This window comes from Quercus robur, chromosome 6, assembly GCF_932294415.1.
Source record: "Quercus robur chromosome 6, dhQueRobu3.1, whole genome shotgun sequence".
NCBI lineage: Eukaryota > Viridiplantae > Streptophyta > Magnoliopsida > Fagales > Fagaceae > Quercus > Quercus robur.
The window spans coordinates 7,533,654-7,550,452 of record NC_065539.1 but is presented as its reverse complement, the minus strand read 5'-3'; positions in this window follow the sequence as shown (position 1 = coordinate 7,550,452).

The following is a 16,799-nucleotide window of genomic DNA, read 5'->3' as shown; positions in this document are numbered from 1 at the left end:
AAAAAAAATCTATTTGAATTCAATCATTGTGCGTGTGTTTGGGAATAAATTATAAATTAAAATTATTTCACTATTTAACTTATTTTTGCTGCTATTTATGGGCCTCACAGCATTTTTTGACAAAATTTGTAGGCTCCACTTTACTATTTTAACTAACTTTATTTTATTTATAGTACTTGTACTTTCAGCAATAATTTTTTAGTTTCAGCAAAATAAACGATATCCAAGCACACCCTGTAAAGCAGTTTGTGACAGATGATTGAGATTTCATAAGAATCTTTTAATTTTATAAATATTTTTTATTATTGAGATTTCATGAGAATGGTAGTTTGTGATAGATGATATTTTTAATTTTAAATCGGATTATTATGTTCTGTTTGTCATGATGGAATGTAATTATACCTTGGAAAGACTTGTTTGCTACCTTTCAAGAAGCATGAAAGGCTGAGCTGCTAACATATGGCTGGTTGTTTTCTGGTTTTTGAAGTTTTCATTTGGAGTAAGGTTGGATTGGTGGTACCTTTCATTTTTTTGTTCCAGGGGAGGAAAATAGATTACAGTTTCTGGTCAAAGCAGTCATGTAATTATATAATTTATGGGTTAACAGAGTTTTGTTTTGAGAATTCTCATTTTGCTTATATGTAGTTGTGATGAAAGTTTGGAGGGGGAGGGGATGAATGTGGGGAGTAAAAATGGCTGTCTTTTGCTATGTATTTATTTGAAGGTGGGTTGGAGACTTGGACCAACACCATTAACATAGGTTGGTTGTCAATTATTTAATTCATACATTCAAACTAATAAAGCAGTCTGCCTCTTTATTTAATTACCTTCAGCCTTTCATATATGTCTCCCAAAATTTTTTTTGGTTGGGAGTTCTTTCAAATTTATAACTTGGGAGTTAGTTGCCAACGGGGGCTTGGCTCAGTTGGTAAGGACCCACCTAGGTTGGAGTTTAGTTGCCAGCAGGAGTGTTGGTGGGCATCCACACGGGTTGGTTCTTGGGCTTTAACCTTAGCGCCCTGCCTTGGGGTTTGGCATAACCCCGTATTTTCTTTTACCAAAAAAAAAAAAAAAAACATGGATTTAGTTACTCATAAGACACTGTGAACCCCAAAATCTAAAACATATTTGTTTTCAACACACCATTGTATTCTCTCCAATTCAGTCCATTCCTTCTTGATAGCCTGTTTTGTGATCCGTCAGTAATTAGGACTCATGGAACTTTAGAATTGAAGCGCCATGACCATGACCATTCTCCCTATCACGCTTAAATAGAAAAATACACATACATTGGTATTGTCTTCATCATCGATTATTATTGGATTTGGGTTGAGGAGTTGACTGAAGAAGGATCTTGAAGCTAACACCAGACCGAAGGAAAATAAAACAATTTCTGGCGAATTGGAGGAGATAAATCCTATGGTGGGGCTCATATTAAATCACTTATTGTGCTTAAAATTGACTATAGGTTCATTTTGTTGTTGGTGGTGGTTTTTGGTTTCGGCTAAGTGTGGATTCTATGGGCTTAAGAGTAGCCGTAGGTAGTGGGTAGGTTTGGGTGTTGGTTGTATTTTTGTGATAGTTTTGGGTGGGAAAACACTTCAGTTGAGGCTTGACTTTGAATTGCTATATTAGGGTCTTACAACGGGAGAGGGAACCTTGATGTATCTTTTGAAAACGCCTAGAGGTGAGTTAATTGTGATATAAGATTCTGACTTTTATTTCACATTTTAAGTTCCTAAACAAAGGAAATGGTTAGTTTTGGAATTAATGGCAGAGCCTTTTCACTCATAGCAAATTATAAATGTTAGGTTGTTACAAGTTGTTATTGGTAGACAAAATGTAAATTTAGTATTACACTTATATTTAGACCAATGACAATTATCACATATGATTTGTTTTGAAAATGTTATTGAAGTATTACTTTCTTGGTTATTAAATAATTTAATGGTGAATAAAGCTCTTTGGCTCTTTTTTCACATATAAGTACGCAAAAAGGAATGATTTATGTTAGGAATTTATGTTTTAGCTTTTACACATTATATATATATATATATATACACATTTTTTTTTTTAAAACTCAGGTAGAGTTTGATGACTGAACATGAGATTGGAAGTTCAGTTCTTGCTTATACCTTATGGTGGAGCCAAAACATTTTTCCAGGAGTCAAGCTAAATATAAAAAAGTTATCTAGCAGCTATTTACATCCAATGGCGGAGCCAAAAATATTTTTGGGGGTCAAGCTACGTATAAAAAAGTTATTTAGGAGCTATCTAAAACCCAAATAATTACACAATGTATAAAACTTGTATTAAGGACTGAAACATAAGCATGGAGGGAATGATAGTTTTATGGCTGCAAAGTTAGACATGAGTAAAGCTTTTGATAGGGTTGAATGGTTTTTTGTTGAAAAAGTCATGAGGAAAATGGGCTTTGATGAGAATTGGATTAATCTTGTTATGAATTGCATTTCCTCGGTGTCTTATTCAGTAATTATTAATGGCTCAGTATATGGGAACATTATCCCCACTAGAGGGCTTCGACAAGGCGACCCACTTTCTCCGTATTTGTTCCTCCTATGCGCAGAAGGTTTCTCTGCCCTAATTCATGATGCTGCCCGTAACAACCAGCTCCATGGCATCTCCATCTGTAGGGGGGCACCAAAAATCACTCATCTTTTCTTCGCGGATGACAGCCTTCTCTTCTGTAAGGCAAACGGCAATGAATGCAGCAAGCTAAAGGAAATTCTTAGCATATACGAGTCAGCCTCGGGGCAGAAGATCAACACTGATAAATCCTCTATCTTTTTCAGCCCAAATACCTCACAGGAGCTTAAGGATGAGATTTTTAACACTCTAGGGTCAATGCATGACTCAAATCATACTAAGTATCTTGGCCTACCCTCCCTCATTGGCCGATCCAAGAAGCTTGTGTTTGCGGACATTAAAGAGAAGGTTGGCAAGAAACTTATGGGCTGGAAGGGCAAGTTGCTTTCAGCTGGTGGCAAGGAAGTGCTTATCAAAGCAGTAGCCCAAGCCATCCCTACCTATACAATGAGCTGCTTCCAGCTCCCGAAAAGCCTTTGTGAAGATCTTGAAAGGTTGATGAGAGGTTTTTGGTGGGGGCAGAAACAACAAGAAACAAAAATGGCCTGGGTTGGGTGGAGAACGATGTGCAAACCCAAATCTCAAGGGGGAATGGGCTTTAGAAATTTGCAGGCCTTTAATCTTGCTTTGCTCGCAAAACAAGCCTGGAGAATTCTCACAAATCCGGGTTCCCTTGTAGCTCGTATCCTCAAGGCAAAATACTTTCCTTTTTGTGATATTCTCCATGCCAATCTTGGTAGCAGCCCCTCCTATACGTGGCGGAGCATTTTCAATAGTTTGGAGGTTCTAAGATGTGGTACAAGGTGGAGTGTGGGAAATGGTCGACTTGTTCACATTTGGGATGACAAATGGATCCCAAACCCCACATCTTACAAAGTCATCTCCCCTCCCTGCTTTTTTGAAGACTATCCAATGGTCTCTTCCCTCATCGATCCGGTGACTAGGTGGTGGAAACCGGGAACTGTCCGAGCTCTCTTTCTCCCCTTTGAGGCTGATATGATCTTAAAAATTCCCCTTTGTTATAATCTGCCTGAAGATAAGCTCATCTGGTTAGGGAATAAAACAGGGGTCTTCACAGTAAAAAGCGCTTATTTTATTGCAGCCAAAATCCTTGACACGAGAGTTGATGGGGAATGCTCTCTGGGTGATCCAAGTGCTCGGATTTGGAGGAAAATCTGGTCCCTAAAGCTTCCTGCAAAAATCAAAATTTTTTCTTGGCGTGCCTGTGTAAACGGCCTTCCTGTGCTCACAAAGGTGGCTGCAAGAGGCATTCAAACCTCCTGCACCTGCCCAGTCTGTGATGAGGAGTTTGAAGACCTTGTTCATGCATTAATCTCTTGTGATTTTGCTCTCTCTGTTTGGTCTCTTTGGAAAGACTGCCCAATGGATCTGCTTCTCAAGACAAAGAACTTCAACGATCTAGTTTTCCACCTATGCTCCTTCTCTTCAGGCCTGAACTTTGAATTATTCTTTGCCATTGCCTGGTCAATATGGCTTAACAGAAACAAATCTCTTCATGGGGAGAATGGGCTGCGGCCCCTTCAAACTCTTGAACTGGCCAAGAGCATGGCTGAGGATTACAGGGAGGCTTTTTTGTTGGACATACCTCCTCGACAATTCCCCCAAAGCAGCTGGACAGCTCCTCCCCCAAGCTACTTCAAGGTAAATGTTGATGGTGCTTCCTCCATTGATGGCAGTGGAATCTCTGGTATTGGAGTCCTCATTAGAGATGAAATGGGAAGAGTCTTAGCTGCTCTCTGTAAAGCTCTCCCGGTGCACTACCCAGCTGAATTAACAGAGTTTTTTGCCTTGGAGCATGGAGTTCTCTTAGCTCAGGAGTTGAACATCGCAAGGGTGATTTTTGAGTCAGATGCTTCCTCTGTCATTTCTGCTGTTTCTCAAGCTTGTTTTGGTGGTGTTTCGGGTCACTTGGTGCAGAGCATTCATTCTGCAAAGTCAGTCTTCTCCTGCTGCTCTTTCGTTCATGTGAGAAGAGATTGCAACAGAGCTGCTCACGAGCTAGCCCAATATGCTAAGTGGAACCAAGCTTCTAATCTCTGGAGGGGTCTTGTTCCGCCCTTCCTAGCTCATTTAGTTCATAATGGCCTAGGATGATTTTCTGTTGTTCCTTAGCTCCAGCTCTCTGTTGTACTCTGTTTTCTTCTCTTAATGAATTTAAGTTTCTTCTCAAAAAAAAAAAAAAGGACTGATTCAAAAGAATTGGGGAGTTAAAAGGTCTAAATTCTAAAATTTTATGGGGTTCATGATTATATTTTTCTATAATTTGTGCTTTTTTATCATTTGAATACGATATATATATATATAAAAGAGAGAGAGAAGATACTATTTATGAATGGTTTTAATGTCCTTTCCAAGACTCTCGTTTGCTTTTGGTGGAAAAAACATTTTACCATTCGGTGAGACAAGTTAGGTTGCCGACGGGAATCTTAGAAAGGACATTGCTGTTGATGATAAAAAATTATTAACAAAAGTTGTGAAACTCTTTTAAAAAATAGTGGATTAATTTTATTTTATTTTATAGGCCTTAACTATTTATTTTTGAAAACTTTTATATTTGAAAAGCCTATTAAAAAAGTTTTTCATTTTCTCAATTAAAAAAAAAAAAGATTCTTTAAATGGTTTTTAAGGACATACATTAGAAACCTTATTTTATTTATTTAGATTATTATTATTATTTTTTATTTTGCTAAACATTTATTTAGATAGATTTGATGATAGATAAAGATAGAGCTGGTGCGGGCTTTATCTGGCGGGGGCTTTATCTGGCGGGCCCAGGGGATGGAGTGCCGTGTTTCACGAGGTTAGTTGTCAATTTTGGAATAAATTTCCACATTGCGTAGGAACAACGCACATTGACGTGTCAACGTACACCACCTAACTTTTAATTGAATGGTAGCCAGCTCATAGCTCCTTGTCATGTGCAAGTAGTCGTCGATATTATCTATAATATCCACCGACCGCACAGCATCACGAAAAGTAAGGCGATGCTTTTCCCACGTATCGTCTATTATAGCCGTTGCTCTCCTTTAAAGTCATTCATCTCAACCGTCCATCCTTCAATCCCCAACTATAAAGCTAGGTTTCTCCTCTCATTCATTCTCTCATACCAGCCTCCCTCTCTCTTTCATTTCTATAACTTGTTTCTTCCGCCTCTAGATTCTTCACTTCATTTCGATCTGCAAAAGCCGTTGCTTTCTCCGCCTTGCCGATTTCTATAAAGCTGTAAGGTAAGTTTTTCTTTATGATTCTTCGCTCTCACATCATCTGTAGATCTATTCGTTTCTGAGCATATGAAGCTTAATTCATGTTCGATTCGATTCTTCTAGCCTTTGATAATCACCGGAGAGACCTGTGATTACGACCGAGTGCCATGGGATTCACGGACTGCTCGAGGAGAAGAAGCTCATCCATGGCTGGCTGTTCGTTCCTTACCAGATCTACACAACCGGCTGAGATCTAGAGGCTAATCAATCCACTCTTTGGAGCATGCGATATTGAACTCTATTCTCTTTGTATGCGATGATGATGATGATGGTTAAGCAAGGCTTTGTGATGTAATAATCGCTAAGTGGAAAGTCCCTATACTGTGTGTAAGTAATAAGGGAAGGCCTAATTTCAGGGGGCCTGAGTCCCTGATTGATCGGTAGATTTATAATTGTTTCGACCTTTGCCATGACAGGTGCGCTTGCATGGCAGGTCAACCCATCTCTTAATAAAAATTTTGATTTTTGTGTTTTGAGAGAGGGATCGCACGGGGATTTGCCCGGGGTCTCTTTCTCTCTCTGTGGTGCGCTGAGTCTTTATTGTTTTTTATTCTGCTCTTCAAATTTTCCATCCATCTTGATCCTGCATATCTGAACATGATACACAGACTATCTGAGCGATAACACCGTCTTGATCTTCATCGGGCTGGCTTAACCTGCCAGGTTTAAAGGTACACTACTTTTACACAGACTATTCCTTCATTCAATTTCGCATGCTTCTTTATTCCAAGTTTCCACTGACAAATACTATTACGTTATCTTTACTTGATATGAAAAAAATGGAAATAAGTAGATTTGTTCTATCAAAAACTGAAGCTATCAAAAACTGAAGCATACTCTTATGAACCTATCAGGGTCTCTGTAATTTATGCTGAATGGCCAGAAATATGTATGTTTTATTAATTATTAGGAGTTGCCATTTTCTTTAAACGGCCCTTTGGGTCCAGCACCAAAATTTCAATTTGATTTCAATTTGAATATTTGTGGTTGTATATACTTTTGAACAGTTAAAAGGAATTACCATATTCTATGAAGTGCTTTTGGGTCCAGCACGAAAACTTGAATTTGTATGAATATTAGCGGATGTATCTATTTTTAAACAGTAGAAAGTTAATCCCTTCTAGTAAGGGCTTTGTTTTCAGCGCTAAAACTTATCATAATTGTCCGTGGAAGCCCTTACACCATTTATGCCCAGAAATGGTCCGTCCAAGCCATTTGCACTGCCTTTTTTACTTAATAATGTTTGATTTAGTGTCAAGTAGCAGTTAATTTTATAATACCAGAGTTGGATTCAATTGTTGTGTTGTTTCAAGTGGCAGACGATAATGTTAATTTTGATTGAAAAATTCATTGCTGCAAAGTTGGCAATGGCCTGTAATTAATCTGTTATTTGGAAATGTTTGTCGTTCCATTTTTTGCACAATTCTTCACTTTTTATTTTTACTGTAGATTCAAATCAGTTTGATTATGCAAACAGACAAGTTTGTGTATTTGTGGTGGTTTTAGTGAGATGTACCCGGTATTGTTATTAACTGGGATGGCAATAGAAATGGATTAGGTGTTATTCACTAGGAATTGTGCCCAAAGTTTTATTCTTAGCTTAGGTAATCATGGTATGTTGGGGTGGGTGGTTTCTTCATTTGGTTGATCAAGACATTGCAGCACACGCCCCTCTGCTGTTTGGAGAGGAAAAGCGTTTACAGGCGGTTCATTTGGCATTTCTGGTTGCAGAAGGGTTTACTGAAGATCCATATCCAGTTATCCGAGGTGACTCAATTGTGATTAATGATCAAATTATTTCATCTATTCGTTTTCTGTGTGTTCATGCTCTATTTTTTCTTCACTGCCATGTACTGAATAAGCTAAACAATAGTATTATAGCTGATGTCGTTTATTTTTCTTCCTCTAATAGTTTTTACACATCTTGCATTGTTGAAATATCTCAATGTCCCTGTATTTTGTATATTTGTGTGGATGTAGTTCAGGAACATCCAAGTTAATTTCCCCCCACCCCTGTGGTTTTAGGATTGTATACACATTCTTGTACTACTAAAGTTACAATAAGTTTGAAAAGCAATGATAGTTGAAAACATATCTATATATACTGAAACGTATAGAAAGTTGACCTGATTTGTTATGGGCATTATTGATGTTAAATAGAACATAACATAATCAAATCAATAAATTAAAGCTGGTATGTCTTTTTGCTTCTCAAAAAAAAAAAAAAAAAAAATTGTATGTTTTTTTTATGAAGGAACTACATTAATTTTCACCTGCATAAAATGTTAAGCACTTAGATACGTTCAAACCAACTCTTAACCGTAAAATGTCTTCTTCTAGGTGGAATGATAGTTTTGGCGATGGTTATGGAGACCATTGATTTGAAATGTTATATATATTATACTTATTTATATATATATATATATATATCTATTTCAAAACTATCCATTATAGTAAAATAATTTTTAAACGTGTCCAGTATTCTTCCTGCTATTTGTTGGAAGAAGTATTTGCAGGTCCTGTTCACGGGATTTGCAAGTGCTACGCACTAATGATTTTTTCAGCAAAATTAACTTTAAAATTGGGTTGTATGGTATTATTCATATTTAAAAATTATTTTTTTTACAATGTTTTCAGCAATATTCTGTTTTTAAACAGACTTTTAATGAAATGTTTGGATGAAACAGTTTTAGAAAGGAAGAAAATTACTAAATGTGGGTAATATTAAGGCCTGTTTAGTACATCTAATTAAACATAGTTTTTCAGCTTTTAATTAATATTATATGTATTTTTATATATAATTTTTATTAAAATGTAATTTTAAACATGTTTTCAAACATATAATTTCAATTTTTAAGTGTATACTAAACACAAGCTAAATCTCATGTTTCATGCAGTATTTCTCACATGAATTCTGTTTTTATGATAAATCAGACTCTTAGGTATATTTTCTAGTATGTTAACTACCAAATTTAAATATTTGAAAAATAAATGGTTTTTGATTCTGAAATGGAATCGAGGATAATTTTGTAGGCTACACAATTAAACAGATAATTGTCAGACTTTGGCCTCTAAAAAAATGTACCACAAAATCAATTAATTGGTATATTTGAAGCTAAACAAAACTTAGCTAAATTTTGAGGTTTATTAATTCCTGTACATTTTGATAATTCTGAATCAAAAGATTTTAGTCTCTTTTTCTCATATCATTATTTATTAAAAGGTTTTAGGATTGACTTGTAAAAAACCTCAAGTAGTTTGTGACCATTATATTTTGTAATGTTAAATTTATGATATAAATTTTGAACTTAATGGTTTTAATCCAGTGTTTCTTGTAAAAACTGGAACTTCCATTGGAGAAACTGATATTCTAACTTCTTGTTAGTTTTTAAAGGGTACTTTTAGAAATATTCTTACCTCAAATGTGCGGCTAAGTCCGTAAGTTCCTAATTAATCTGTTTATGGGATATTGTTTAAATTAAATTTAATTAATCTACAGAATTGCACAGAATATCTGAAGTCTCTAGGGCGAAATTGGTTAAATTATAATGTAGAGTTCGGTAAATTTTAAAATTTTTTTATGTTGGGCAAGGGCGCATTTCCTGTTTAGCTATTTGTATTAAAGAAAAAGGGATATTTTCTTTTACTAGGTAACGGTAATTGGGTATTTAAGATTTTAAAGAAGGCATTAATGAAAGAAATGGGTGATATGATGGCATTCGGGCTAATATTTTCTAGATCTGTAGCTCAAAATGGTAGAGCGCTCAGCCATTGGCTCCGAGCAGATGGTGGTTCGAGTCCACCCGGATCTGCTGTATAAAGAAACATTGTAAAATTTAGTTCAGTTTATGTTGTTTTTCTTTTTCATCCGTTTTAAAAACGTATTTGGAACCCCCTGGAAAACGTACGACTTTTTTATTTGTTGTTCTGTATAATTATATTGTGCCAAAAAAAGTCTTATACGTCTCTCGTTAAAGATGAGTTGATTAATGTGATCAATATTTTTTTTTTAAAAAACAAGATCAAATATTATTTTAAAAAATATTAGAATAATTAGGTTTTGATAATTAGTGAATTTATTTTTTAAAATCGTAAAGTCTTGTGAACGAGCAACTCCTTTTATAATAAAAAATTAATATGATTTTAAGAATTCTATAGTAACATTACAAAAATGTTGCATTGGGATTCTAAAGCAAATGGAATGTTGTCGGATTATAAATTTAAATTGAATTTTGGTATCTGTATTATTTATTTATTTTTTTTACCTTATTTGCTGAAACGTGAGATAAAAAAAGGATTCTAAAGCAAATAAGTTGCCTTATTTTCAACGAAGCTAATTTATTTGCTTATTTACTACAAAGTGAGATTAAAAAAAAAAATATATTCTGAGCAAAATAAGCTAACTGGTTATTATTAACATTATGAGGAGGAATGGGAATTTCAATTTGTTTCTTCGTTCATGAGGCATTTCAAATTAAATGCTCAGCTTGTATACGATTACATGTGATCCCGCCATTTTGAGCGGCAACTCAGAATCATTGAAGGCTGGTTTGAACTTTGAAACTTTGTCAATTGCCATTGAGGAGGGGGAGGACGAGGACGAAATATATGTGAAAGCTTTTTGAAGGAGGGCTTTATTGTCGTGCTTTTAGGGTATACATTAGTAAACTATTCTAGAAAATTTTTTATGAAAAAATTATTAATTGTCTTAACCGGACCTTTGAAGAAAGGGGAAAGAATCTCAGAATCATTGAAGATTAGTTTGTAGCTTTGTAGATGATTGTCAGGAATTGTTTATGGGAAGGCTTTAGCACATCTTGAAGAAAGTAGAAATAAACAAAGGTAAGACCCAAAAAAAAAAAAAAAAAAAATTGTTGTAATAGTGATTTTTTGTCTTCTTTGAAGTGCCCTTCTTTATATGTACTTATATAATATAATAAAAGTTTACACTTATTATTATTATTATTATGTGTAACAATTGTATACCGTATTTAATTAATTCGAGGTAACTTGCAATAATGGAGCAACTTTTTTTTCGCGGGGTCCCAATTGTATTGACTTTTGCTTTTAATTTGGTAAACTGTGAGGAATACCTCTTAAGTCTTAACTAATTACCTTCTCAAAAAAAAAAGAAAAGAAAAAGTCTTAACTAATTAAAGACAGTAAATTGAATGATATTAATTGTGTTTTATTGCAGGATGAATGGGTTGTCTGCAGAATTTTCCACAAGAACAATAGTGGGATAAAAAATTCCTCAAACCCCAGATGGGCAATTGAGGAGGATGAACTCTTTTGGGGATGATCTGTTGGATATTTCTTCACTCCTACCTGTCATGGATCCTCCATTTTCAGACACCAACAAGCCTGGCTATGTTGATAATAACAACTTCCCATTCAAAGGATCCTCCTCTTACTTCTCAAATGACCATCAGCAACAGCAACAGCAGCTAAAGCAACAAGACCAGAAGATGTTTCAAATGCCCACAAACACTTCCTACCATAACCCAATTCCGTTGTAAACATGACATATATAAAAAATACTAAAATAGTAAAAAATATAGCCTAATAGAGACAATTGATGAAAGAAATGACGTAAAGGCACTAAAAACAACTCTGACAGATAGTAAAGAAGATAGTCGTATAGTGCAAAAGAAGTCAAGAATGATAGAAATAGAAAAAGAAAGTAGTCCTATAGAAATAATGTAAGAAGAAGATGGCATAGAAAGGCAAAAGAGTAATAATAAGAAAGATGGTCTAATAATGGAAAGAACAACACGTATAGAAGATAAATGAAAGAATCCTAGTGCTATAGAAATAATGTAAAAGAAGCTATACGTAAGAAAATTGAAAGACAAAATGATACCATTATAAAGATAGAAACTATACATGAGAAATTAGATATAAAAGAAGATATAGAAAGAGAAAGACAAAAGAGTACTCTAGTAGAACTAGTCGACAAAGGATGGACAAATAATAGTCCTAAGAAAAATGATAGTTTAAAGGAAAAAATTGATGAAAGACTAAAATCAATTGAAAGATCTATGATACATATCCAAAATAATAGTTTAACAGAATTAACTAAAAAGATAGAAGTTTTAAATTCACCTTTAGATATAGACAAAAAAAGAGACATAACAGTTTTAAATATTACTGAATCATTAGATAATGAGAAAAATAACACAGACTGGAAATACTTTTTGTCATAAATGTAAACAATATGGACATACTAAGAAACAATGTGATAGACATAATAAAATTGTTAAACAAATCAATAAATTAGAGTTTGAGAAAGTTGTAATAAATGAATTAATGGAAATGTTTGACGTTAAACAGAAAGAGATAGACCAAGTAACGAAAAAGGAAGAACTAAAATCTACTAACCCACTCAAAGTCAATAAAAGAAAAAGGAAACAAAAAGACATAATAATGAAATTGATAGATAATCTACCTAATCACCTAAAAGATAAAAAAGGTTATTTACTAAAATTGAAAGATTCTATAGACATACCTATTTCTTGTATTAAGTGTAGGAAATATGGACATCATGTTACGAAATGTGGAAAAGGTAAAAAAGCTAAGAAAGAAAAGACAAAAATGAAACAAGATGGAACAAACATAAAATCAGCAACTCTACAAAACTTAATGATAGAAGCAAAAATAGTAAAACAAGAAATTAAAGAAGATAATTCCACAGACATAGATATACAAAATATTGCAGAAACAATAAATTTAAAAGAATTTTCTAAACCCATAATAGACCCCCCTTCATTAGAAAAAGATGTTTCAAAAAATGATAACAATAGACAGAATTTCTTGAGTTTAATTGACAGAGTAATTTTTCAAAAATGTCATACATAAATCACTTTAGCAATTAATAAAGAGTTTTCTTTGACAGAAATTGCTTTAATAGACTTAGGTGTTGACATGAATAGTATACAAGAAAGACTAATACCTTTAAAGTATTATGAAAAATCATCTGAAAGATTAACTCAGGCTAATGGAGAAAAGCTCATAATTAATTACAAAATACCCAATGTTCACATATGTAACGATGGAATATGTTTTGAAATTGTTTTTGTTTTAATTAAAAGCCTTCCTTCTAAAACTATTTTAGGAAATCCCTTTATGGCCTTACTTTATCCCTTCTTAACAACATACGAAGGAATTAAAACTAACGTGTTAGGGAAAAGACATACTTTTTAAATTCATTTTACCACCAATTCCGAAAGAAATCTATTCACTCGATAATACTTCCATAATAAAAGAAATTGACAAAGAAAGATTTTACAGGAAAAACAGGCATTTGTTATCTTTAAAGTTAAATAATATATAAAAGAATTGTTGATCAATTGACAGATCCCATATTGAATCATAAAATAAATGTATTCAGACAACAGATTGAGATAGAAATTTGTTCTAATCTCCCTACTACTTTTTGGCATAAGCATTGACATATTGTACAATTACCTTATGAAAAAGACTTTAACGAAAGACAGATACCTACTAAAGCTAGACCAATACAAATGAACAATGAATTATTAGAACACGGTAAAAAAGGAATTAAAAATCTTTTAATTAAAGGTTTAATAAAAAAAAACGTCTCCTTGGAGCTGTGCTGCTTTTTATGTTAATAAACAAGTAGAATTGGAACAAGGAGTTCCAAAATTAGTTATAAATTATAAACCTTTAAATAAAGCATTACAATGGATAAGATATCCCATTCCCAATAAGGAAGATTTACTTGAAGGATTTCATGAAGCAACCATATTTTCTAAATTTGATATGAAAAGTGGATTTTGGCCATTATGAGTGGAATGTCATACCTTTGGGTTTAAAAAATGCACCTAGTGAATTTCAAAACATAATGAATGACATATTTACACTTTTTACAGATTTTCCAATTGTTTATATAGATGATGTCTTAATTTTTTCTAAATCAATTGATGACCATTGGAAACATTTAGATATATTTGTTAAAGTAATTAAACATAATGGATTTGTCGTCTCAGCCACTAAGATAAATTTGTTTCAAGATAAAATCCGATTTTTAGGTCATAATATTTATAAGGGAATCTTAAGCCTCATTGACAGAGCCATTCAATTTACATATAAATTCCCAAATGAAATAAAAGATAAAATTCAGTTACGGAGATTTCCTGGCAGCCTAAATTATGTTTCAGATTACTTTCAAGGATTAGGAAAGATATGCAGACCCCTGTATAAAAGGCTAGAAAAGAATCCTCCTCCATGGACAGATAGACAGACATACTATGATAATCAGACAGATAAAAAAATATGTTAAGCAACTCCCATATGTTGTTATTCCTTTCCCCCAATACTTTTAAAATTGTTGAGATAGATGTTTCTGACATAGGTTATGGTGGAATTCTAAAACAGGTAGCAAAAAATGATGCCAAAGAACAGATTGTTAGATTCCATTCTGGCTTTTGGTCAGCTACCTAGCAGAATTATAGCACTATTAAGAAAGAAATTTTATCTATTATATTATGTGTTTCAAAATTTCAAAATGATCTTTTTAATCAAAATTTTTTAATCTAAGTTGATTGTAAAAGTGCTAAAGAAGTTTTACAGAAAGATGTTCAAAATCTTGTCTCTAAACCTAGTTTTGCTAGGTGGCAAGCTTTTTTAAGTGTTTTTGACTTTGATATTGAATATATTAAAGGAGAAACTATGATATTGAATATATTAAAGGAGAAACTAATTCAATTCCCAATTTTGTAACCCATGAATTCCTACAAGGAAGATGAGTTCCCCCTCAGATAAGAGCAACTCCCTAAAACCCAGAACTAGGCAGTTTTATGCTGCTATTCCTATTCCCCCTAGCAGATTCCTCCCTTGCCCTTCTTTCACCTCACTTGCTCTCTCTTCGAATAGACCCCAAGAAAGATCCCCTTTGACATGCAGTCCAAACCCCTTTGATTCACTCTCCCCGAGCCCCACTCCAACAACCAAACAGACATATGCTTCGCCCTCAACTCCTCCCTTTAAAAAACCATTTAACATAGTTGCATCCTATTTTCCACCTTTAACCTCTCCCTTCAACCAACCAACCAAAGTACAGATCCTCTACCTCTTAGGAAGTCCAAGTCCCAAAAGAAGACCACAATATTAAAGTCCCAAAAGATTCTTGGAATTTTATTCTATGGATTGAACAAGAATACCAGCACATAACAGATACCCTCTCCCTAGTCAGACAACTCGTATCCCCAGGATGGGAACACCCTAAGACAGAAACATTAAAAACCCAGAAATTTTATGAGTTTATTTTAGTTGATACAGACTCAATCCTGGTAACACATAAGCCTTACTCCCAAGATCCAAACAGAATTGGCTACTCTAAAGTAGTCATAAAACAGATCCTCCCCCCCTCCCAATGGAAAGCATCACCCTAGATCACTAAGAACTTTTCCTAACCCTTTGACCCTCAGTTTTATAATTATTATGACTATGTAGAAGCTTGGGATAGGTTCCTTCTATTCCAAAATAATATTTACAAACATATTTGGTTTTTCCGCTTTGATATGTATAGAAAGAAAGACACAATGATACTAAGATGATTCATTGACTAGTGGAATTTCCATGGTCCTGAAGTTATGATTCTCTCTCATGATCTCCTAAAAGCCTATGAGACTTTCGAGAAAGAACCAGACATATCGCATCTTAAGAACTTTCCACATCTTTTACAATTTTATTACAGGTTCCTAGATCTTGCATGGATTATTAGATAGGAATACAGGATAGAAAGACATCCCCAATATCATTTTCCCATGCTCACCAGAAAATTTAAATTAAAATGGTGGAATAAGTTTAATTTTGATCATATTTGCTAGGAACTACAAAAAAAAACCCTCTCCTTCCTAGACATAAAGTTCTAATTTCCTTCTAGAAAAGAGCCAAGTCCAGTGCCAACTTGCCTCTATCTTAGACAGAAGACAGCTTAAGAAGCAATTACTTGAAGCTGCATCACAAATTTCGAATGATGAAGATGACCCAATGATAGAATCTTCCTCTCCAAATTATGGGACTCACCTAGAAGCATTCCAAGACTCTCAAGATCCCTATAACATATGATAGTCCTCTTAGGCAGACCCTCCAAAGACAATTATGACAGATCACTATTCACCAACACACGTGAATAGCTTCTAGATAGACCATCCAGACAAATCCAGAAAGATATTTTTGACAGATTACCATTCATCTGCATGCGTAAATAGTACCCTAACAGATTCATCAAAAGTCACTTTACGAAAGACCACTGTTCATCAATAGTATTTTCCACAATATTTTACAAGTCTCCATCGACAGATTAACTTGAGTTAACTAACTCAAGTTACTTATGAAGACTTACCATGGTTTATCTCATCCATAAAAAGACAGACTCCGAAGACAGAAGATAGGTTCGAATTTTAGAAGTCCAAATTATAGGTTGAAAGAAGATAGCCCTCTCCCTCATTTAGAAAGACTCTTGTATACCTTCCTTTCTTGTAATCCTATAACCCTTCCCTTGAGACAGTATCTTATAACCTTTCAGTTTCAAAGAAAAATTTTACTTTGTAATCTTGTAACTCTTAAGACAAAGTTTTATTTTCAAGCTTGTATCAAAGACAAACATTTTCAGTTTTAATCAAAGACAAAAGTTTTTATTCAAGTAAGATTTTACTAGTTTCTATTTTCATATTCTATATTTTGTTTTAAATTATTTTGAATATATCTGTTTTGCTATTTTCTTCTTTATTATCTATTTTATCATTGTTTATGTTTCCATATTACTACTGTGCCCCCCTAGAACCAAAAATTTTAAAATAATTTAAATACTTATTTTTGTTAAAATCAAATTTTTTACTAATTTGAATTATTAAAAAATATTAATCGGCCCCTTTGGAAAAA